This window comes from Sus scrofa, chromosome X, assembly GCF_054392235.1.
Source record: "Sus scrofa isolate SSC_HxYL_T2T_F1_AM1 chromosome X, Sscrofa_HxYL_maternal_Yorkshire_Landrace_v2.0, whole genome shotgun sequence".
Lineage (NCBI taxonomy): Eukaryota > Metazoa > Chordata > Mammalia > Artiodactyla > Suidae > Sus > Sus scrofa.
The window spans coordinates 109124083-109148001 of NC_139401.1; the positions used below are offsets into that span (position 1 = coordinate 109124083).

A 23919-nucleotide genomic window follows, 5' to 3' on the forward strand; every position below is an offset into this window, starting at 1 on the left:
CAGTGTTGCTGCAGCTGTGGCATACATTACAACTTTGGCTTGGATCTGATCCCTGGCCTGGGAATTCCATATGCTGTGGGGTGGCCAAAAGTGGAAAAAAAAAAAGTCTAATACCATTCAAAGCATTCTGGGAAGTACAGCGTGTGTACCCCTGCTTGTGGCATTGAATATGTCTTACTTCATTAAGATGCCTCTTTCCCAAGTGTTCACTTTTCTGTTAAATTTATTTTATTTTAATAGACCTCTTAGTCTGTCTTTGTGAGCAAAATGATGGCCTCCACCAGCAGAGCTGCTGGAGCCAGAGTAGGGGCTCGAAGGCTTAGAGACCTGAAGAGATGGGCTTAGAAGTCACAGCCTTAGAAGGCTGGACAGCAGGCCCATCCTTCCTCCTCCTGAACTCTGCCAATTCCATGGGGAGCAATCATAGAACATTCTCAGGGACCTCTAAGTGACCGTCATCCACTGCCTAGGCATTTGTAGAGACATTCTACATGTCTTTCAGGTGGTAGAGTTTGCCTGGGGAGAGTTCATTTTGCATGAGAAAAATAGACAGGTAACCCAAAAGCAAGTGAGAATCAGAGCCAGGCAGATAGCCAGTTGCTCTCAAGATGTGTACTAATTCCAGGTTTGGGGCACTGGGAATAGGACCTGAGAGTTTGGCCTTCTTTAGACAACTTGAAAAAAAAAAGCATATTTAAGCTTTGGAGATCCATATTTCTTGTCTCATTATCAAAGGGCAATTTAGAGTAACATTGCTGCTCTTGGATCCCAGGGTATGGTTTAACAGATTTAGCAAATAAAAATATGGGATGCCCAGTTAAATTCAAATTTCAGGAAAATAACAGGTAATTTAAAAATGTTTGTGTATTTCAAATATCATATCCTGTAATTTATCTGGCAACCCTGTTCTCTGGTCATTATCACTTGGAGCACCACACTGTTGGTTTGCTTCATAAGGCAAATGCCTGAGACCCTCCTGTTACTGGGGCACCCTCAGCAGCTAGAGTTATTTCACTTCCCCCTCTAATGAGCTGAACTCTCTGTGTGTGTGTGTGTGTGTGTGGGGGTGTGTGTGTGTGTGTGTGTGGGTGTGTGTGTGCGGGGGAGTCTTAAATAAGCCCTTGCTGATGGTGTGTATAAAGATGGGGGTGGATGTCTTTCAGCAGCCCCGTCCCCTACTTCCCATCCTCTTTTCTCCTTGGTGTATGCCTTGAAAACCCATACTACAGTTGGTCCTGCAAATTGATAGCTTCCACATCTGCAAATTCAACCAACCACGGATTGAAAGTTTTTTTTTAATTCTAGAAAGTTCTCCCAAAGCAAAACTTGAATTTTCCATACCAGCAACTATTTATGTAGCATTTACATTGTATTAGGTGTTATAAATAATCTAGAGCTGTTTTAAAGTATGCAGGAGGATGTGTGTAGGTTATATGCAAATTCTATACCATTTTATATAAGGGACTGGAGTATCTATGGATTTTGGTATCCTGAGGGTTCCTGGACCAAACTCCATGGATACTGAGGGACTACTCTATTTCACTCTACTCTAAACCTTTTTTCCCAACAGTCAACTCCAAACCAGTTAAGACTTTGACACTTTCAGCCTAAAGTCAACTTATTGTCATAAACAGAAACCACAGGATTCCAAAGGAAGCCACTGTCTGTAGAATATTCAATAGGAGAAAAATCAAAAAGGAGACTTGCTTAGAAACCCAATACCTATTCATGTGGGAACAAAGAATCCAAATATGGGCATCTGAGAGGACTGCCAGGGCCTCCCTCAGTCATTTAAATGAGAGAAATGATGCAGATTTAAATGAAAGACAAATTGAACTGGAAGCAGCATCTGTGTTTGGCCAAGTGGCTTTTGGACAATGAGCTGTAAGGAGGGGCTGTTTGTGTCCCTGCAGATGTCTTGCAGGCTCCTGTAAGGAAAGAGCTGTTCCCACATGGTTTTGGGAATTGGACTGGAAGTGTTTATTGCTAAGTGACCTGCCCTAGCCTGTTCACAGCAAAGGAGGGCAACTCTGCCCACTTGAAACTGTACTCTCTATACTATTATTTACCTTTTTTTTTTGGTTTGTTTTTTCAGGGCCCCACCCTTGGCATATGGAAGTTCCCAGGCTAGGAGTCAAATCAGAGCTGCAGCTGCCAGCCTCCACCACAGCCACAGCAAGCCCAGATCTGAGCTGCATCCGTGACCTATACCAGAGCTCATGGCAATGCCGGATCCTTAACCCACTGAGCAAGCCCAGGGGTCAAACCTGCATCCTCATGGATACCAGTTGGATTTGTAACCTGCTGAGCCACAACAGGTACCCCTATATTTCCTTAATTTTTTTTTTTTTTTTGTCTTTTGCCATTTGTTGGGCTGCTCCTGCGGCATATGGAGGTTCCCAGGCTAGGGGTTGAATCGGAGCTGTAGCCACCAGCCTACGCCAGAGCCACAGCAACGCGGGATCCGAGCCGCGTCTGCGACCTACGCCACAGCTCACGGCAACGCCGGAACCTTGACCCACTGAGCAAGGGCAGGGATCGAACCCGCAACCTCATGGTTCCTACTCGGATTCGTTAACCACTGCGCCACGACGGGAACTCCTCCTTAATATTTTTGAATCAACTTGCTTTTTTAATATTTAAACAAACTTTCATTAAAAGGAAACTTTATATCACTATCATAAATTGAAATCTAGTATCCAGTGCCCTAGATAAAAGTGTAATAACTAGCCTGTAATGGTTAATTATAAATGTTCATCTGGGCATGACTTACAGTCATCTCACATCTCACCAGTGGTTTACCTAACACACTTTTGGCAACACGACATTGTTCTAAACAATTTCTCCATCCTCAGGATTATAACAGGCCTTGAAAGCTATTCGATGACCCTCCTCCCATCCTGAGATACTCTACGCAATCTTTGATTGATATCCTCCTGCTTCAGTCTGAACTTTTCTAATGAGGAGATGAAAAACCTTTTGCCTCTGACCAGAAACTACCATCACATGGTCTTCTTTGCCTTTTGATGTTGACATAAGTATATAGCCTTTGAAGGACTTGTACTGCTAGTGCAAATCTGATATAAGGCCACCTGCGTGTCCCCACCTTTGCACTATCCATCTGCCTTTCTTTTCTTTTAACTTAGGCCTTGTAGAGAGGAGGACAAAGGAGTGCATAGGTGATACTGGTGCGTTGGTGTGAATACACAGGATTCAAGTTTGATTTATGTGAATCATTCGAAGGGAAACAAAAACCAAAGATAGTGAGCTGGATCCAGTAAGAAATCCTTAGTCTTGGGAGGAAAGGGGAAAATTCTGAATGCAGATGTGTCTCCTGGTACAGCTGCCTTTCGAATCGTTCGTTTCTGAATCTTTTGAGAAAAAGAAGGTGGAAGAGAAGTGGGGGTGTCTCTAAATGAAAAAAAAAAAAAAGCCTTAGTAGGACATCAGCTCATAAGCGTGCTTGGTTGTTCCTTTAAGAAAGGGTATCACGGAGTTCCCGTCGTGGCGCAGTGGTTAACGAATCCGACTAGGAACCATGAGGTTGCAGGTTCGGTCCCTGCCCTTGCTCAGTGGGTTAACGATCCGGCGTTGCCGTGAGCTGTGGTGTAGGTTGCAGACGCGGCTCGGATCCCGCGTTGCTGTGGCTCTGGCGTAGGCCGGTGGCTACAGCTCCGATTCAACCCCTAGCCTGGGAACCTCCATATGCCGCGGGAGCGGCCCAAGAAATAGCAACAACAACAACAAAAAGACAAAAAAAAAAAAGAAAGGGTATCACAAAGGGAAGAGGCATTGTTCTCCATCCACGGCACAGTGGCTTTGCCATCTCAAGGGCCTCAGTGCCTCAGTGGTAGCTGCAGATAGCAGTGCCCAGTAGACACAGAGTTTCTTAGCACAGGTACCAAGGAATGAACAGGAGGACAGTGGCAGCTGTCCCTGGCAAGAAGAAGCTACTCCCTATGCACTCAAATATTATTCAGGGGTCTTTTGTTAGAGGCTAAGATAAAGGCAAGAACTGTAAAATTTGGGAGACGACCGGTAGTATGACCTTTTATGTATCCGCAGGCTGGCAAGGCCTGGGGAGCTCAGGTAACAAATGGCTCAGAGGAAAACTTTGTACCAAGGCAGACTAAACCAGTTCTAGCCATCACAGAACAAGGAGTACAGGCCCTTCTAATGAAGGTCTTTTCCAAAACTCTCAGAAAGCCTTTAAAATATAATACATGGAAGCAAAGCCTGCAACAAAGACAGGAGGTGTCCTGCCCCATCATTACTGTGAATTAGCCACTTAATCACTGGCCATCGCTTGAACATACACACGCTGCAGCAGCAAATGGGTCTGCGTAATTGGAGGCCAGCTATTTGTTCACTAGAGAGACAGAGCTATTAGGGCAATGTCTGGGTGAGTTATTGAAGGGGAGGGATGCACTCATAGCACAGAATGGGTCCTTGAAATACTTTCTTGTATGATGGCTCAGGAAGAAAAATGGGACTCTGGCCCCATTTGCTAACGTCTGCTGCATCTAGACGGGAGTGGGGTCTCTCAATGAGCTTCATGTTGACACAGGTGCTGGGGAGACACTGGAGAGGAGAAAACAGGCCAGAAACACCGCTGTCAGGATCAGCACTGGGGAGGGGAGTGGCTGTAGGGGAAGCAGCTGCATTTGGGTGGTGGAGGTGGGAGGAGGAGCAGGAGCTTGCTGGGCTCTGCGCATCCAGCCCAGCTCCACCCTGCGGGCCCTAGAGAAGACAGCCCTGGGCAGTGACTGGGAGATGGGGAGAGGAAGGGAGCTCCTGAGGTCAGAGGCATTCACCTGAGGTTGGGTGTTCAGCGGATATTGTCATGTGTGAGGGGTGCACCGAAGTCCTAGACTGGTGTAATGCCAGGTTCTTTTTTGTTTGTAATAGCTCAAATTCCTGGTTCACAGGTATTGATCAGCAAAACGGTCAGGTGGCAAGGACCTGCATACCTCATATCTGCTTAGGAAAGGAGCCTTCTGCTGACCACCACCCTCACAGGAGCTGCAAGGAGGCTCTTGTCTCCTCCTGAAGCTCCCTCTTGCCTCAGCTCTTACAAAGCGCACCAAGAAGCCACTTTCTTGCCTCCTTTCCATAGGAGAAGGAAGGAGGAATAATAACGAAAGTCCGTATTTGTTGAAGACTTTCCATGAGCCAGGCATTCACAATGATCCTGAGAGGTAAGTGTTAATACTGAGCTCATTTTACACATGAGGACACTGAGGCTCTTTTACTCCTGCTTATTTCCTTCACAACACTGGTTACCATATCTAATCATCTTTTTTATTTGTACCTTTGTTTGCCTGCCTGCATAGAGTGCATACGCTGTGAGAGAAGACTTTTGCCTGTTTTGTTCACTGTGTAACGTCCAGTACCTAGAAGTATATGTGGCACATTACAGCTTCTCAATAGGTTGTATCTTTTGTCGGGTCTGGGATTGGATTTTACCCTACTTACCAGCTCATAATTTAGCCTGTTACTGATTCGTGGGTGCTGGAAGGAAACACAAGACTCCTGAATCAGAGACAACAGGCTGTACAAGTCACAGTACAGCAAGTAGCATGAACATCAGTGTGTTGTCATCAGTTCCCCACATCCCCAGGTCCCACAAGGCAATGCATAGAGACTCAGATGCATGCTTTATACATACTCAGTTTACATCATAGCTGAGGGACACTGAGCTTGGGGAAGCCAGCATTTTGTAGCAGGCAGTAAACGTGCCTACTCTGTCCCAGAGGGTGACCTTAACTCATCCGTTAAGATTGGTTGCTGCAAAAGTCACTCTGAGAAGTGTCCCAGACAAAGAGCTCTCAGGGCCTTGCATTTGTAGTATGGCCAGCAACAAACACAGGAGCGCAAGAGACCTGTTGAATGATGTCTCCCAATATCATCCCCTCTCTACACTTCTGAACCGCACAGGGCACTTGGCAGAGCTACCTAGTATTAGTCTCTATCTTTTTTTTTTTTTTTTTAAAAGACAAAATTTTCAATGTATTAGTCTCTCTCTCTTTGGCCACATGTGAGGTATGTGGAAGTCCCTGGGCCATAGCAGTGACCTGAGCCACTGCAGTGACAATGCTGGATCCTTTTTTGTTTTTTTGTCCTTTTAGGGCCACAACTGTGGCATATGGAGGTTCTCAGGCTAGGGATCAAATTGGAGCTGCAGCTGCCAGCCTACACCACAGCCACAGCAACTCGGGATCCAAGCTGTGTGTGTGACCTACACTACAGCTCATGGCAATGTCGGATCCTTAACCCACTGAGCAGGGCCAGGGATCGAACCCACATCCTCATGGGTACTAGTCGGGTTCGTTAACCACTGAGCCATGGCAGGAATTCCCAACGCTTGTTCCTTAATCCGCTGCACCACAGAAGAACTGTGTTAGTCTCTCTTTAATGCATAGGCCTTGTCTCCATATTTGATCTAGACTGTGAACTTACTGGGGACAATCCCCCAGCATAATTTGTGGTCCTCACAACTGTCCAAGTTGTGTTGCACCCAGCACCACCTTAGTAAAACAACAAAGGCAGTGACAATGACAGCAGCATCAGGCTTTGGAGTAGCAGGCTTAGATGTGAATGTCAAGTCTGATTCTGACTTATGACCTTGGACAATTTTCTTCACTCCTTCGAACCTATTTCCTTGTCTGTAAAATGGGTACAAGATGAGGTGTTTATTTCAGAGGGTTCTTGTAATTTAAATAAATTAATCCAAATGTAGCAAATAGAAGGGTGTCTGGCATGTAATAAATATTTAATAAATGTTAGCTATTTATTGTTGCAATTATTACTGAACCCCGATGTGTCATGCACTTTAACAGTTTTAAAAATGTAATCCTTATATTCAAGCATAATAGACGTTATTTTCCCCTTTTTTTATACACAATGAAACAGGTTCAGAAGGATTAAAGTAACTTTTATACAAAGTGGCAGAGTGGAGTTTTGAGTCCTCTGTGCCACTGCTGAATTGTTTCTTCCTTTCTGAAGGAGTGGAATGGTGACACCATTTTTAAATGTAATGCTTGGAGACCCTCACAGTCACCAAGCCACCTAGGATCTTCCCTCTTCTCTCCTCAGGAGCCTGGCCTGGGGGAGTTGATGGGGCGAAGCTGATTGGAAGGGCTGGGGTGGGGGCTGGCTTTCTGAGGAGCTGCGGGTAAGAACAGCATGTTGAAGGAGGGCCAAAGCAGAATTAAATCCAAATGCAGGTGATTTCACTGAGTCTGGGAAAATTACAGCTCTCTGGCCAGAGAATGGACCCCCCGCCACCCCAGGCAGAGGGATCTGAGCTCCCAGCAGCTGGGAAGGCTCCTGCACTCGCCACAGCAGGCAGGTCTCTGGGATCCAGTGTTTGCTTTCCTTTTTCCTGGGATTTGTGTAGAGAGGGTTGCAGAGCAAGAAACCATCAGAGACCAAATAAAACCAATTCAAGGCCAAACGGATGCTCTCTTGAAGGCATTCAGGGTGACTTAATCTGCAACAGAGCTGCTTGTCACCCCTCCCTAATTTGGGGGCCTCCTGTTGAGGAGGCTCATCCCCTTCTCTTGGGACACGAGCCAGCTGGGATAGATGTTGCACTCTATCCCAAAAGGCACGTGTGCATTTTGTCCCAGATCTGAGCTCACTGTGAAGGGTCTTTGAACTCATCAAGCAACTCCAGGAAGTGGAAGAGGATCAAAGAACATGAGGGAATCATGGTTTAAGCCTCTTTGAAAGTCTCAGTTGGATGTGCTGTCAGGAGGGAGGAGGCAGCTTCCTTGTCCAAGGGCATCGTACAAAGAGAAGAGCTGTGAGGCCTCCAAAAGGAGCACTTGCACCATAATTCCCTGAGCAGAGGGGGAATAGGCCTTATGCAGGTTAGTGGGCCCCCTCTCAGACCCTCTACATCAGAATCTCTGGGGCTGGGGCCCAACAGTTAGCATGTCAAACAAGCTCCCCAGGTGAGTCTCATGTACCCTGGGTTAAGGCAAGTGTTTAGAGAGCTTGAATCTTACCTGTATTACATACCAACTCTGTGATCTGGGGCAAGATGTTTAACTCTCTGAGCCTTAGTTTCTTCCTTACAGAGTGGAGTAAGAATAGTACGTCCTTCACACCACTATTGGAAGGATTAAATGAGATAATATATGTCTCATTCAAAATGATAGTTGTTATTAAACTTCTTGTCTCCCTGCCATGCATTTTTCTGCTTCCCCTATTCAGTGGGAAATGCAAACTTATTATTCTCTGTTTGATGCACTCCTTCTCCTCTCACCGGCAAGTGTTTGGCCCCTCTAAGCACTTGTTAAAAATAGTGTTAAAAACCCAGGCAAAGCAGAGGCTCTGTATAGTGGCTACAGATGTCTAGCACACAGCAGGGTTCTCTGATGAGTGCTTACCTGGCAGTGCCCCCTTTCAGACTGCCTTCTCACCCTTCCCAGAGCACCCCCCTACTCAGTTCAGATTTATGCATCCAGAGTTCCATCTGTATGTGGCCCTCCTGTGGGTCAGGGTTATGGACCATGAGTTAGTCTTGTAGCCGCATAATGATGCAACCTTTGTGATAGGTCTCTCTTGAGTTTGGTGAATGAGAGTTAATTCCTCAAGAATAGTCCTTTCAGAGGAGGCTGACAAAATAAGTTAATTTCTGAAACTGAGAGCTGATTCCCAGATCCAAGTTGACCCCATGAAGGCACAGGTCCCCATAGGCATGGCCTCTGTCCCAACTCTTAACCATAGCACCTTTTTTTATTTTTTGTCTTTTTGGGGCCACACCCACAGCACATGGAAGTTCCCAGGCTAGGGGTCGAATTGGAGCTGCAGCTGCCGGCCTATGCCACAGCCATAGCAACACCACATCTGAGCCATGTCTGCGACCTACACCACAGCTCACAGCAGCACCAGATCCTTAATCCACTGAACGAGGCCAGGATCAAACCTGGGTCCTCATGGATGCTAGTCAGATTCATTTCCCCTGAGCCATGAGGGGAACTCCCATAGCACCTTTAATCATGCCCCACAGCTCTGCCTTCCACGTATTCCACTGCCTGCCCTTTTTGGGTTTTTTCCCCTTTGATGGTCATTTGAACCTGATTTTAGCTAGATTCTTTCTCGAGCTAAGAAGGGTGCAAGAGGTTTCTTCTGCAGAGGTGTTGTCCCAGAGATTGCCAGTACTTACAAGCTATGAAGAGTTATTTGACTTGGAAGCAGGGTTGATGCTTACTGCACATAAGGATCACCTGCTTAGTTTTAAAACCAACACTTGGGCTCTACTCACAGAGATTCTGATTTAACTGTTATCAGAAATTTTAAAATCACCCCACCTAGGTGAGGTGATTCTAAAGTACAGTCTGGGCTGGGAACTGCTGCTTTAAACTACATAAATGTGCTCATTCCATAAACGTAGGCATATTACCTCATTTATTCTACCTTGCTGTATTGTGCTTCATAGGTACTGCATTTTTTTTTTAAAAAGAACTGACGGTTTGTGGTAACGCTGCATCAAAAAAGTCTATTGGTGCCATTTTTCCAACAGCATTTGCTCACTTCATGTCTGTGTCACATTTTGGTAATTCTCAAATATTTCAAAAATTTTCATTATTATATTTGATATGGTGATCTGTGATCAGTGATCTTTGTTACCGCTGCAAAAACATTACACCCTAATGAAGGCTCAGATGCTGGTTAGCATTTGTTAGCAATAAAGTGTTTTGTTTTTTTTTTTTTTTTTTTGCTTTTTTTTTTAGGGCCACACCTGCAGCATATGGAAGTTCTCAGGCTAGGGGTCGAATTGGAGCTACAGCTGCCAGCCTACACCACAGCGATGGCAACACTGGATCTGAGTTGCATCTGTGACCTACACCACAGCTCACGGCAATGCTGGATCCTAACCCACTGAGCGAGGCCAAGTATCGAACCCACATCCTCATGGATACTAGTAGGATTCATTTTCACGAGCCGCAATGGGAACTTCAATAAAGTGTTTGTAAGTTAAGGTATGTACATTAGGTTTTTTTCTTTTTTTAACATTTTCTTGTTCTTTTTTTAATATAAAATTATTTATTTATTTATTTTTCTGCCTTTTTTTGGTTTTGTTTTTAGGGCCGCACTTGCGGCATATGGAAGTTCCCAGGCTAGGGGTCAAATCAGAGCTGTAGCTGCTGGCCTACACCACAGCCACAGCAACTCGGGATCTGAGCTGCGTCTGTGACCTACACCACAGCTCACGGCATTACCGGATCCTTAACCCACTGAGCAAGGCCAGGGATGGAACCTGCATCTTCACAGAAACAATGTTGGGTTCTTAACCCGAGAGTCACAACGGGAACTCTTGTATGTTGTTTTTCAGATATAATGCTATTGCATACTTAATAGACTACAGTATAGTGTAAACATTAACTTTTATATGCACTGGGAAACCAAATAATTCATGGGACTTTATTGAAATATTTGCTTTATTTCAGTGGTCTGGAACTGAGCCTGCAATATCTCCTAGGTCTGCCTGCACTGAGTGCTTATCATATACCAAGCACTGTTATAGCCCCTGGGAATACAGCTATGAACAAAAGTGACAAATCTCTACTTGATGGAGTTTATGTTTCAATGGGGAAGACAGATAATAAGCAAGATAATTATATATAATACATATAATGTTAAATGATGGTAAGTACAATGGAGAAAAATAAAGGAAGTTAGCAGGGAATGCCAGGAGCGATGTGTGAGGCACTTTGAATGAGGGTGCTTGTTTTAGTCTGTTGGGGCTATAATAGAAATACCATAGACCGGATGGCTTTAACAACAAACACTTATTTCCCACAGTTCTGGAGGCTGCAAAGTCCAAGATCAAGGTGCCAGCAGATTCAGTGTCTGGTAAGAACCTGCTTCCTGCTTCACAGATGGCTGTCTTCTCACTGTGTCCTCACATGGCAGAAGGGGTGAGAGAGCTCTCTGCAGTCTCTTATAAGGGCACTAATCCCATTCATGAGGGCTCCACTCTCAGGACCTAATCATCTTCCAAGGTTCCACTTCACTACCATCGCACTGAGGGTCAGGATTTCAACATAATGAATTTTGGGGAGATGCAAATATTTAGTGCACAACAGGGGTCAAGGAAAAGTTCAGGGAGAAAGGGGCAGGTAAGAAAGACTTGAAAAAGCGTCCTGAGGTGAGCCGTGCAAATATCAGGAGGAGGCGTGTTGGTGGAGAATAGCCAGTGCAAAAAGCTCAAGTTAGGAGTGTGCTTAGTGTTTTAGGAAAAATAAGGAGCTAGTGTGGCCAGAGGGAAGTGAAGGAGAGCGTGGTGGATCGAGAGCTCATGGTGGCAGTGGTAGCGGGTGGGCAAGTTGCTCAGGGCTGTGTAGGCCCTTGTAAGACTAGATTTTTACTTTGAATGAGATGAAAAGACATTGTATGGTTTTGAGCAGAGGAGCGGTGTGATCTGACTTAATGAAGGTCACTCTGGCTGCTGTGGGGAGGCTGGACTATAAAAGGGCAAGAATGGAAAGCGTGGGTATGTGGGGGGTGGGAGTATTTGGATTTATCTGGGTCTTCTTGTCCCCTCGTATTGTCTCCCACTGTGAGAATGGGGGTTGTGGGGGAGTGCATGACCCTGGACTTTGTCCCACAAGGTTAAAGGGAGAAATAAGTCAGATATGAAAGTGTGCCTAACGTTTGCAGATGTGGCTTCTCTGGATTAAGAGCCAAACACATCATGGCAATTTCTCTTTTGTCTCTGATTCCATCTCAGATTCTTCCTCTGGACCTATTCCTTGAGGATTCCTAGACATATTTCCTCCCCCTATAGTGACCTGGGTCTTTTATCTTGCTTTGCCGCCTGCTTTTGACAGAGAGATAAAGACTTCTGCATTGATGTCAGTGGAGATCTTATTATACTGGCCACCTGTGAAACAGCAATGGGCGGTAGAGATGCTTAATGTGTAAAATGTTCCTTGCCCTGGAAAAAATCAATACCATGGATGTGGACTTAATGGGACCCCTTGGGGAAGGGGAGTCTGGGCAATGTAACATTCTAGTTAATTGAAAGGTAACCCACTCCTCACCCCTGCTCCCCCCCCCCCTTTTGCATTAGCTCTTGTTTCTGAGTCTAAGAATAATGTGTTTACTGTGAGCTTATAATGTGCCAGGCATTGTGCTAGGTGTTTTATAGAGATTGTCTTATTTAATACCTGTAACAACTGAAGATGTAAATGTTATCATTAGCCCCATTTTTTTTTTTTGGTCTTTTTTTGCCGCACCCACCGCATATGGAGGTTCCCAGGCTAGGGGTCCAATCAGAGCTGTGGCCGCTGGCCTACACCACAGCCACAGCAACACCACATCCGAGCTGCATCTGCAACCTACACCACAGCTCACGGCAATGCTGGATCCTTAACCCACTGAGTGAGGCCAGGGATCGAACCCACGTCCTCATGGATGCTAGTTGGGTTCATTAACCGCTGAGCCATGATGGGAGCTCCATTATCCCCATTTTATTTTTTTGTCTTTTGTCCTTTTACGGCTGCACAGCAGCATTTGGAGGGAGGTTCCCAGGCTAGGGGTCTAATCGGAGCTGTTGCTGCCGGCCTACGCCAGAGTCATAGCAACGACAAATCTGAGCTGCATCTGCTACCTACACTACAGCTCATGGCAATGCCAGATTCTGAACCCATTGAGCGAGGGCCAGGGATCGAACCCGCAGCCTCATGGTTCCTAGTCGGATTCCTTTCTGCTGCACCATGGCAGGAATTCCTATTACCCCCATTTTAAAGTTGAGGAAACTGATGCTCAGAGAAATTAAATAACTCGCCCAAGGTGACACAGCTCATGAATTGACTGAGTATGTCTGTTTGATACTGAGGATCACCTTTAGTGATCAGTTTTTGCCCTGATAGACTCTGCTGTGATTTCTGGGCTTCAGACGGGGCCTCAGCACTACCGTACCGGCCAGCTGGAAGACTGCTCAGGCTCAGCAGTGCAGGCAGAGATGGAGCTCAGGAGCCTGGGTTGTGTGACGGTGGAAGACCTGGGAACAAGGTCCATTCTGATTATTAAAAAAAAAAAAAAGAAATCCACAACAAAAGCATGTTTTTTTTTTGTTGTTAGGCTCTTTTAGTGGACTGTGGAAAAACAATGTTTAGTTCATTGATAACAGTGTTATAATGTTACTATGAGTGATAAAGCTCCTTAATTTGACACACCTAATTTTTATTTTTGGCAGTGTCGAGGGGGAGAGGGGAGTATGAGTGGTGGGCAGTGGTACAAGGAAGTCAACATGAATTAGCTATAAATCTGAAATCCAGACTCTTTTCAGTATATACGGTTTCATTCCTTTCAGTCACACTTAGTGACATGAGCTAAGGTTAACAAAGTGACAAAGTGAAAACCTATTTTAATAAATAGATAAGAAAAATCATTGGTTGTTCTATGCAAATGGATTCTTTCCTAGTTTCAAAATGTCTGAGGATGTTTACTTTTTTCAAAAAGAATAAAAGCTCTCCTTGCCATTTAGTTTATCCCACTCATTTGCTTAACAAAGCCAGTTTTCACAGATCAAAGCACAAGACTCTGGTCTGAATTCCTGCAAAATCAGAATGAGCAGTTCTGTGCTGGATAGCTTCCATCTGCCCCTTCAGACCCTCTCTCCATCCTTCTCCATCCCACACTCTGCCTCGGGAGGGGAGGCTTACCTGTGGGGATGATGTCAAAGGCTTGCCCATCTTTAGTCAGGCCTAGATGGTAATGGCATCCACAGCTCCTGTTACTAGCTCCAGGACCCCTGCCTGTGCCTTTATAAACTGTCCATTTGTTAACCTTTCCTTTCCAAAATACCCATTTGAGTGTGCCATCTACTTCTTGCTGGGGCCCCAAATGATTTTCAGTGCTGTTTGTGTCTATTCCGCCTACAGGTTTGAGACATCAATTTCTGGGTGATACGACTACACTACTAATTTGAATGTACAAACCTCCACACAAGTCCAGTGACAGGGAACACATGGACAAAGGAACAATCGCAGACCTAGCCATCACATTCCTATGATGTCGGTTTCAGGAATCTGGGTATGGATAGATTATGACTGGGCAAAAGATAGGACCAGATCAAGGGGTAATAGTGGCCTCTCTGCCTCTTTGTTTCCTTATCAAAATCCTTCTGGCTAGGCCTTGGGTCTCAGGCATGGAGTTAAGACAAGAGACCCTTGTGGACTGGATTCAATGCCCACAACTGGTCCAAGGAGCAGGGTAGGAACCCTTGGTTCAAGTAAGGGACTTAGGAAAGGAGTCTCAATCAAGAATCACATAGCGTGACCCAGGAGAACACTGGATCATAAATTCTTTGAGGAAAGACATTATGTGGCTACCTTGCTCACTGCTGTATTCTCATTAGCACCCAGCCAGTAGGCTGGCAGATAGTAAGCATTCTATAAGTATTTGAGTGAATACTTATAGACGATGAAAGAACATGCTGACTTAATGCACAAAGAAGTTAGGGGGGTACCTTAGGGAGAATCAATCCTAACCCAAGTCTCGAGGTCAGTGTTTGGGAATGAGAGTGGTAATTTACCTTCCTCAGTCACAAAAGCCCTAGCTGTGCACCACACATAATCCTTTGGGGAAATTAGCCTACCAGAGCCAAGGACCAGGACCCATGGTCAGTTTGCCCACTGCTAGTTTTAAATAAAGAAGATTTTGAGCAAATGAGAATCTGTTGTGATGAAGGTTTTCTTGGAGCTTAAGTAGCTGTTTGAAAACGCAGGGAGTCTTTTTTTTTTTTTTTCTCCTACTGACAATAAAATGTGCCTGTATGATCTCTTTTATTAGAATCTGGGAAATGCCATTTTCAGGCATTTTTGTCTGAGAACACAATGTCACATAGACTATCTGGTGGCAAAGCAGTGCATTATAGTTCTCAACACTTCTGCTGGCAGGGCTAATCCTTTTACTTAAGAGTACAATGTGCAAGTGGAATGTTTTGGGTTTTAAAAGCGAGTCTGTATGTATTTGGAGGATTTTTGCTTTATAATTTCTCCCTAGACAGGCCTCCTGAGGACTTCTACTTGGCAATGATTGGTTGGGAGGAGGGCACTTAAAGTCATACTCCATGATTTCAATTAAGAAGGCAAGTTATAGTACTGGAAAGCTGGAGGTTTGAGATCTAATTCATCTGGGGAACCTTTTCAAATTCGCAGATACTGCCCCATCCCATGCTGATCAGAATCATTTGGGAGTCACCAATTTATTATTTTGTACCCTTTTTTTTTTTTTTTTTTTTTTTTAGGGCCACACCTGCAGCATATGGAGGTTCTCAGGCTAAGGGTTGAATCAGAGCTACAGCAGTCAGCCTATGCCACAGCCATAGCAACTCGGGGTCTGAGCCGCATCTGTGACCTACACCACAGCTCATGGCATCGCTGGATTCTTAACCCACTGAGTGAGACCAGGGATTGAACCCGAGTCCTCATGGCTCGTTACCACTGAGCCATCATGGCAACTCTCGGAATCACCAATTTAAACTTTGTGTCAATTCGAACCAGCCATCCTCCTTCCAAAGATCTGAAGTAGGAGGATAGCCTGAATTCCAAGAAGCATGAACCATGGTTTGGGAGAGGATTGGGTCGGTGTGGTTTTAGGCTCAACCATTGGTAATAGATTACAGCCATCCAGAGCTGATGTCCTCCTTTCCACTCACCCCCTAGGCACCTAGAGCTTGTGGGAGGGAGCAACTTCACAGCCCTGCTGAGCAGCGGTGGACCAAAAAAAAAGTGAGGTCGTGCCTTCCTTTTACACAATTTTAATGTAATCCTCACTAGCATTAGTGAAAATTGCTTTTTGGTGGCTGGAGGGAAGCAAAGAGCACTTGACTGTCTTAACATCCTCATCCCTGACAGCCTCTGTTAAAATGGAAAATTGGTGCGGTGGGAAGATCGGCTTCAGAGACTGACAGGGGGGCAGCAGGTTCAAATCAACCTTGATTAATCCATCTTCTTTGAAAATTGGTTGTGTCAAACGGTCAAGGTCATAAGGAGTCACTTCAGTTCCCAGATCCTGTTCAAAGAGTGATTGTTCTGTCTCGTTCATGTCGAACACTAAATGTGCCGTAATTACGGTGGGGGAAAGGGATTCAGAAAAGGAAAAGTAAGATGTAGAAGGGAGGAAAGGAGAAGAATTTAGAGAGCAGGGTTGAAAGTAAAAGAGGGAGGGGATGGAAAAAGGTGAGGAGTGAGAAAAGAAACAAGAGGTTGGGGGGTTATATTTCAGCCCCAGCAGGGTACTGACAGAGCCACAGGACATGCTGGGAGCAAGCGATGAGGAGCTGAGGAATAAAACCTAGGTTAGGAAGAAAAAAAAAAGGCATAACATCCAGTTTCTTGTGTGTGTGGAGGGGGCGGGGTGGGTGGGGGACTGACAGTCCAAATACAGAGTCCAGACAGGACGGGATCAGCTTTAGTCACATGGAGGCTGTGGGGCTCTGTACCTATGGTAAGTATGATAGGAGTACAGTGCTGAGGTACATGGCAGAGATGGTGACAATGCCCATTTCTATACCTGTCTGCCTAGGAGTTGAGTCACAACAGGGCCCGGTGTAACCCCAAGGTTAGCATCATGTGAGTTGGGGCCGAGTGGAGGGTAGAAGCCACCAGTGCCCATGGGTCTGGAGCAACATGGAGAAGTCAGTGGCATAGCTGTCTGCGTTATTTAGGAGGACTTCTGGCCAAAGGGATGCGAAAAGGCCATCTCTGGCTCTGGGTAGACTGGGCGATTCCTGACATCCTGGGGGTGTGTGGGCGAGGCCTAAACAGTGCTGGCCCTGCTTCCCCCTGTCCCCTGTCAGAGGGAGGCATAGCCTGCAGACCTCACTCCAATATCAGGCTCCTGCCTGGGCCTGGGGCAGGTGGAGGATTGCATTTAGAGAAGAGTGAGACTAAGAAACAAGGGTGGATGTGGCACAGGAAGAAAAGGTGGAGGAAGGAAAAAAAAAAGGTGTAAGAGAAAGTTGATAAGAGTCATAGATTTAGGAAACTGGAGAGAAGGAAGGATCCTTATGGCAAGAGAAGAAAAGAGCAGAGTCCCTCCTTCCTCATCTCTCCAACTTTGAACCTGTTATCAATTTCTGAACAAGAGTCTTATTCTCTAGTTTATGGCAGGATGGTTTTATAGATTCTCTGCTAATTTGACCCTAATTTCTTTTGCCTCCGTGGTGATAGATGGCATACTCTAGTTGTAATTGTTCTAAAAACCATAACTGTTGCTCAGATACCATCCCATGTGTGGCATATAGGATTTTTCTGGATCATGGCTGTAGGGGTGATGGTAGTGGAGTGTCGAAGACATCAAGTGAGTGGTTTCTGAAGCCTCTTCCTTTCACATATGTTAATCCATTTCTACATGATCAAAGGCAGTGGAGCCCAGCCAGCTTGGGCCCTGCCTGTGTATGTGGGTCCCCAGCTGCTCCACTGATCAGGATGCTTTTAAAAGATCTGGCTCCTCAGTTACCCTGTTCTCCAAGGTGGGAAGGTGTGGCTGGCCTCTTTTGTCAGCTGCTTCTCCAAGCGCACCAGGGAGCCAAGTTTCGGTGACTCTGTTTGCTGTTTCAGAAAGGATTGGATACGGCTGTGCTCTGTGCTTTAGTGTTGCTTCTGGCCAACTGCTTGCAGTAGGCTGGGAAAGCCAAACACCACAAATATTTGTCTGAGGTGGTGGTTATTTAGAATCTCTGATGTCAAGGGAAGCAAAATTAATGCTAAAAGCAGGAAGAGCCTCTTGTTGGCCTTGGGAATGCACGTGGCTGTATTTGATTCTTCCCACATGTTTGGTAACCATCCTGAGCTTACTGGAACACTTAATAACATTTTCAACTCTTAGTAGAAAGAAAAGGTTATTGCCCTTTGCATTGGTAGTCAGTGAGCATGTCTCTGGAGCTATGTGGTATATTAGAAGGAGCACTGGATTAAGGGTCAGAGCACTGGTGCTATCAGGTATCAACTTGGTAAACTTGGATGTCTAGGTCTCAACGTTCTCATCTGTAAAATGGCAATGTTGGGCTGGTAGAGTGTTTCTCAAACTTTCACATTCATTGGAATTGCCCAGAGGGCTTGTTAAATCACAGTCTATCCCTCAAAGTTTCTTTTTTTTTTCTTTTCCATTATGGTTTATTACAAGATATTGAATATAGTTCCTTGTGCTATACAGTACGTCCTTGTTGTTTATTTTATGTATAGGAGTTTGTTAATCTCAAACTCCTAATTTATCCCTCCTGCCCCCTTTCCCCTTTGGTAACCATAAGCCTCAGAGTTTCTGATTCAGAAGGTGGAGCCTGAGAATTTGCATTTCCATAAATTCCCAGGTGATGCTGATGTGGCTGGTCTGGGTACAACACTTTGAGAACGATTGGATCTCACCAAGGTGGTCTATTTCTGAAATGTTGAGATTGTGTGACTGTGTGTAGGATGGAGCATGGTGGGCGATAGCCAGAGGAAATGGAAGGCCAGCTCTGAGCCAGTCTTTTAGCCAGAGTTAGAGGTAGCACCCAGTGTGTGACCCAAGGGGCACAGTAAATTAGCTCCTTTCCTAGCCTACCATGTGCCTGAAATCTTTGCCACAAGTCTGTTGATTGGTTCAAGGCAAGAGCTGTTAGAATGTAAATATACTTCCTGGGAAGAGAAGGCATATATTATCATCAATCACTAGTTTCCTGAATCCACTCCTATCACTCAAAGGTCCTAGAGGACTGGGATATAGGACAGACAAGTTCTGAGTAGGTAAGAGAAGGGCTGTAGCAAGACTTGCTTCTTGGAGAAGGTCAACCTAGATAAGATGTCATAGTGGGGGCTCTTGCTAGCATGAGGACAATATATGCCTAAGGCGTTAAATGGTGATAAAAACCCAACTTTTTAAAACCAGATAATCTTTAAAGCAGTGTATATTAGAAGAATATAAATGCTGATAAGTATTGGCAAAGGAAACTAACACCTGCCATAAAGTATGCAAGGTTCTAGGAGAGAAGAAAACACAGGGGCCACAGGCAGTGACCATAGGAGTTACAGAGGGTGGGAACTTTACTCCTGTCTGGCAATGGGATACAGGGGCTACCCAACGCTGTTTAACACTGTTTTAGTGTTAAAGTTTGTCATTAGTGCTTTCTTTATCCCCTTTTATTTATTGAAAACTCACTATCTGGTAGATATTTTATTATACTTGATGCTTCATGTAAATCATTACATCTAATATCTCAAAATCATGCAGTGTATTGTTGACTTTTACATATGAGGAAACTGATTCAGAGAGGTCAATTGGCTTGCTCATGGTCACACAGCCTATAAGTAGCGGAGTTGAAATTAAAGCCTCTGCCTACCTAAAACCAAAGATAGCACTTAGAAAATTAACTTTATTTAGTAGCAATTTGCATACAATAAACTGTACCCATTGAAAGAGTGCAATTCAGCGAGTCTTGACATATGACTATACTTATGAAATCAACACTTTCATCATGACATAGATGAAAAATCTTCCTCCTTCCTTTTTGCTGTCAATCTTTGCCCCCTGCCCAGCCTCAGGCAACTACTGATCTGCTTTCTGTTGCTCCGGATTAGTTTACATTTCCTAGAATTTTATATAAATTGAATCATGCATTACGTAATAATGTTTTACTGTTTTCCATCACTCAGCAGTTTGAGATTCATCCATACTATTGCATGGATCAGTAGTTTATTCCTTTTTATTGCTGAGTAGTATTTCCTTGTAGGGATATATCACATTTTTTAATTCATTCAGTTGTTGATGGAATTTTTTTTTTTCGGTGTTTGGTTGTCAGGAATAAAACTCTATGACTATTTGTGTCTAAGTCTTTGTGCAGACATGTATTTTCATTCTCTTAGGTAAGTGACTTTCAGTTTCAGCTCTGACATGTGAAGACATTATAAGTCATTATTCCAATCCTTACAACAAGGAAAAACTAGACAAACTGAACATTAGTGACTTTTCTTGAACCAGGTCAGAAGGCAGACTGCCACCCCAAATCTGCAGAGACAGGCACTATAGAGAGATACAGCATACACTTATAGAGAGATTTGCTGACATGGAGTAGAAGTCATTGGACTCTGTAAGCAGTAAGACCACTTACTTGGCTAGTAATTTGGACAAATTGCTAGAGGCTGTGTGTGGACTAGCATGATGGTGAGAAACTCCTGGGGCTGCAATTAAAATGGGGCCCCCACATGTCTATAGGCTTTTCCTCCAGGAACCCCACCAGGCTTTCAAAGTGAGGATCTGAGAAAGATGCCCTCCTAGTCCTGGCTGGGGAAGGGGAAGGGGAACCATTGCTGCACACACCTGAAGCCTGCTCTATGACAAAGGCTTCCTCTCCAGGGAAAACCCTCTACCATTGGAACTTCATCCCACCTGGGAAAAGGGGAATACTCCCTACCCCCATTCCAGCCAGCTCCAGCATTCCTATCACACTTAAATAAAAGACAAAACCAAAAAGAACAAAACAGTCAAGAAGGGACATGGTGTCATTGAAATAGATTGGGAATGCTGCAGCTAGGGAAGAGAGTTGAGGACAAGGTGAAAGATAGCTATGTCCCTAGAGAAGGAACAGAAATACTTGGCAAGGCTGCATTCTAGAGATGAAGGCCTACTAAAAGACTGAGGCTTAAATCAGGAGATTACAGGATGTTCCCTTCCCCCATAAACTACCATCATCTCAACCAGCTGAAAGAGCTGCATGACACAGACATTTATTCTCTAAGGAGGTATACTTGGGGAAGACCAAGGTCAAGAGGAAGACAAAACTAAGGAAAAACACTAGAGGAATTTGATGCCCCAGACTTATAGTTACAACACATATTAAACACAGCCCAACTCCTAGTCATATTAACATAAATGCACTAACAATCTATTTACTTTAGTTTCTGTTGACACAGTGTGTCTGGTGTTCAACAAAAAATTACCAAGTATGCCAAAAGGCAAGATAAAAACAGTCTGAAGATTTAAAGCAACCATTAGAACCAGACTCAGATACGACACAGGTATTAGAATCATCAGAGAATTTAAAATAAATATGATTGATATTTGAAGGTCTCTAATGGAAAAAGTAGACCACATGCAGGAACAGATGGGTAGTACAAACAGAGATGAAGATTATGAAAGTCAAAAGGAAATGCTAGAAATAAAAAACAATAACAAATGAAGAATGCCCTCAATGGGCTTATTAGCAATGTTGACACAGCTGAAGAAAGAATCAGTAACTGTGAAGATCTGTCAATAGAAACTTACCAAATTGAAATGCAAACAGAAAATAATCACTACTACTACTACTGGAACAGAACATTCAGGAACTGTTGTACATTATCAAAAGGTGTAGCATTTCTCTTAGGTAGGTACCTGAGGTAGGCAGAATTCTAAGATGGCCCTCAAGATTCCTGCTCTGTGGTCTACATGTCCTATGTAATTCCCTCCACTGAATGTGGGTGGGACCTGTGAATGTGATGGGAGATCACCCCTATGATTAGGATGCATTATATATCAGACATTTAAGGATTGTTCAGATAGATGTAATTAAGGTCTCTGGTTGACTTTCAGCTAACCAAATGGAGATTATCCTGGGTGGGCCTGACCTAATCAGGTGAGCACTAAAAGAGAGTCTGTAATAGAGACTAATCTGCTGGCTTGGAAGAAGCCATGAGTTATGCAACTGCAAATACCTGAATCTGTAGATAACCATATAGTCTTGGAAGAGGACTCCAAACCTCGGATGAGACTGCAATCCTCATCTTGACACTTTGATTGTGACCCTGAAGAGAGGATCCAGTTAAGACACATGTAGGCTCTGAACCATGAGAAATGTGAGATTATAAATTTGTTTTGTTTTAAGCTACTAAGTTGGTAGTAATTTATTATGCAGCATAGAAAGATTAATGCAATACCTATGAATGAAATTCTGGGGTCATAGGATAATTGTATATTTAACTTTGTAAGAAACTGCCGAACAATTTTCCAAAGAGGTTATATCTTTTCACATTCTCACCAGCAATGTATGAGACCTTCTTTTGCCAGCATTTGGTATTGTCACTCTTTTTAATTTTAGTCATTCTAGTGGGTATGAAATGATATCTCATTATAGTTTTAATCTGTTTTTTTTTTGTTGAGAATATTTTCATGAGCTTATTGCCCATTCATATATCTTCTTTTGTGAAGTGTCTGTTCAAATGTCTTTTGTCTTTTTAGGGCCGCACCTGCGGCATATGGAGGTTCCCAGGCTAGGGGTCCAATCAGAGCTACAGCTGCTGGCCTAAACCACAGCCATAGCCACAGCCACGCCAGATCTGAGCCACGTCTGCGACCTACACCACAGCTCAAGGCAATGCTGGATCCTTAACCCACCGAGTGAGGCCAGGGATTGAACCTGCAACCTCATGGTTCCTAGTCAGATTCATTCCTACTGTGCCACAACAGGAACTCCTTGCCTATGTCTTAATTGGATTTTTTCTTATTCTTTTTATACTTTGGATAAATGTTCTGTCAGGTTTATATATTGCAAATATTTTCTTTCATTCTGTGGCTTGAGTTTTCATTTTCTTAATGGGGTCCTGAGCCATATGAGAGTAAGTTATATATATCATCATGATCATAGTCTCTTAATACCTTGATGAATACTTCCGAAAAATAATATTCTCTTACATAACCACAGTATAATTATCAACTTCAGTAAATCTAATACAGATACAGTATTTTATCTCATCTACTGACTCTATGCCATTTTTTTCAGTTGATTAAATAGTGTTTTCACAGCATTATTTGCCCCTCCAGTACAGGATCCAGTCCTAGAGTCAGGTATTGCTTTTCATTGTCATGTCTCTTTAGCTTCTTTTAATCTGGCATATTTACAAAGCCTTTGTCTTTTGTGATACTGACAGTTTTGAAGAATAAAGTCCTTTAAAAAAAATAGAACATTCCTCATTTTGGGTTTGTCTGATGTTTCCTCATGGTTAGATTCAGGTTATGTGTCCTTAGCTGGAAAACTACCTGAGCAATGCTGGGTCCTTCTCAGGGCATCACAGAAGCACATGATAGCCGTCTGCCCTTCAGTAATAGTGCTAATCCCAATCACCTTGACCAGGTGTTATCCAGTTTCTCTACTGTGCGCTTACTGTTATTTCCCTTGTAAATAACAAGGAATCCGTGGGATTAGTGTTCCATGCACAGGGCAGAGCAGGTACAAAGCCCTGAGTCAGAAATAAGCCTTGAGTGTTGGCAAAAGAGCATGGAAGCAGTTGGCTGAAGTAGAGTGAATGAGGGTGAGGCCAGCAGGAGAAGAGGTGAGAGAGGTAGGAGGTGGCCGACACTGAGGGCTTTAGAGACGATTGTAAAGAATTTGGCTGTATACTGACCAAAATGGGAAGCAACTGAAGGTTGAGAAGCAGCTGCTTGTCATTTTTTGTTTTGGTTATTGTTACTTTTGTTATGGAAGGGGCCCAAGTTTGGTGGGTCTGGCTTTCACTGAAGCAACCAGTTCCTGGAGCTGGGCAGCAAGTGGAGACCTGAATTAAGGGACAAGGCAGAAGCCCAAAGAAGTGCTGGGGCTCAGGTTCTTGGGAGGAAGAACAGGATGTGGTAGTGAAGCCCCAAGCACTGTTAGAGGCCCCTTTGGACTTACTGCCACTGGTCTGCATAAGAGTTAGAACCTCAGTGGAGCTTAGCCTGCCATTGGGGCAAATGACCCAGTAGGGAAGAGAGGGGAGCCGCAGGGGCCCAGATCTAGGCAGGCCCTAATCCCTAGCAGCTGACTCTGTTCGAAGGTGAGAACTCAGTAAATTCGATGAACAAATCCATCCTCATGGTAGAAGTCCAGCTGCCTTCTCTCTCACGCTGGGTGCCCATTCCCACTTGCCACTCCCCTCTCAATTGCCAAGCATGTAACAAGTATCGCTA

General features: G+C 44.3%; 1 long non-coding RNA gene across 7 annotated transcripts in view; it reads left to right on the plus strand.

Moving 5' to 3' along the window:
- LOC102165926 (uncharacterized) overlaps nucleotides 1-23919 on the plus strand; it is a 1721850-nt gene that overhangs the window by 98055 nt on the left and 1599876 nt on the right. For 3 of the 7 annotated variants that reach the window (XR_014835570.1, XR_014835567.1, XR_014835566.1), the window contains 2 exons: nucleotides 4929-5198; nucleotides 10816-10866. This is a non-coding gene — a long non-coding RNA (uncharacterized LOC102165926). Of the gene's footprint in view, nucleotides 1-4928; nucleotides 5199-10460; nucleotides 10660-10815; nucleotides 10932-23919 lie in introns of all 7 variants that reach the window. The other 4 variants (XR_014835563.1, XR_014835564.1, XR_014835569.1 and 1 more) reach the window with 4 other exon arrangements.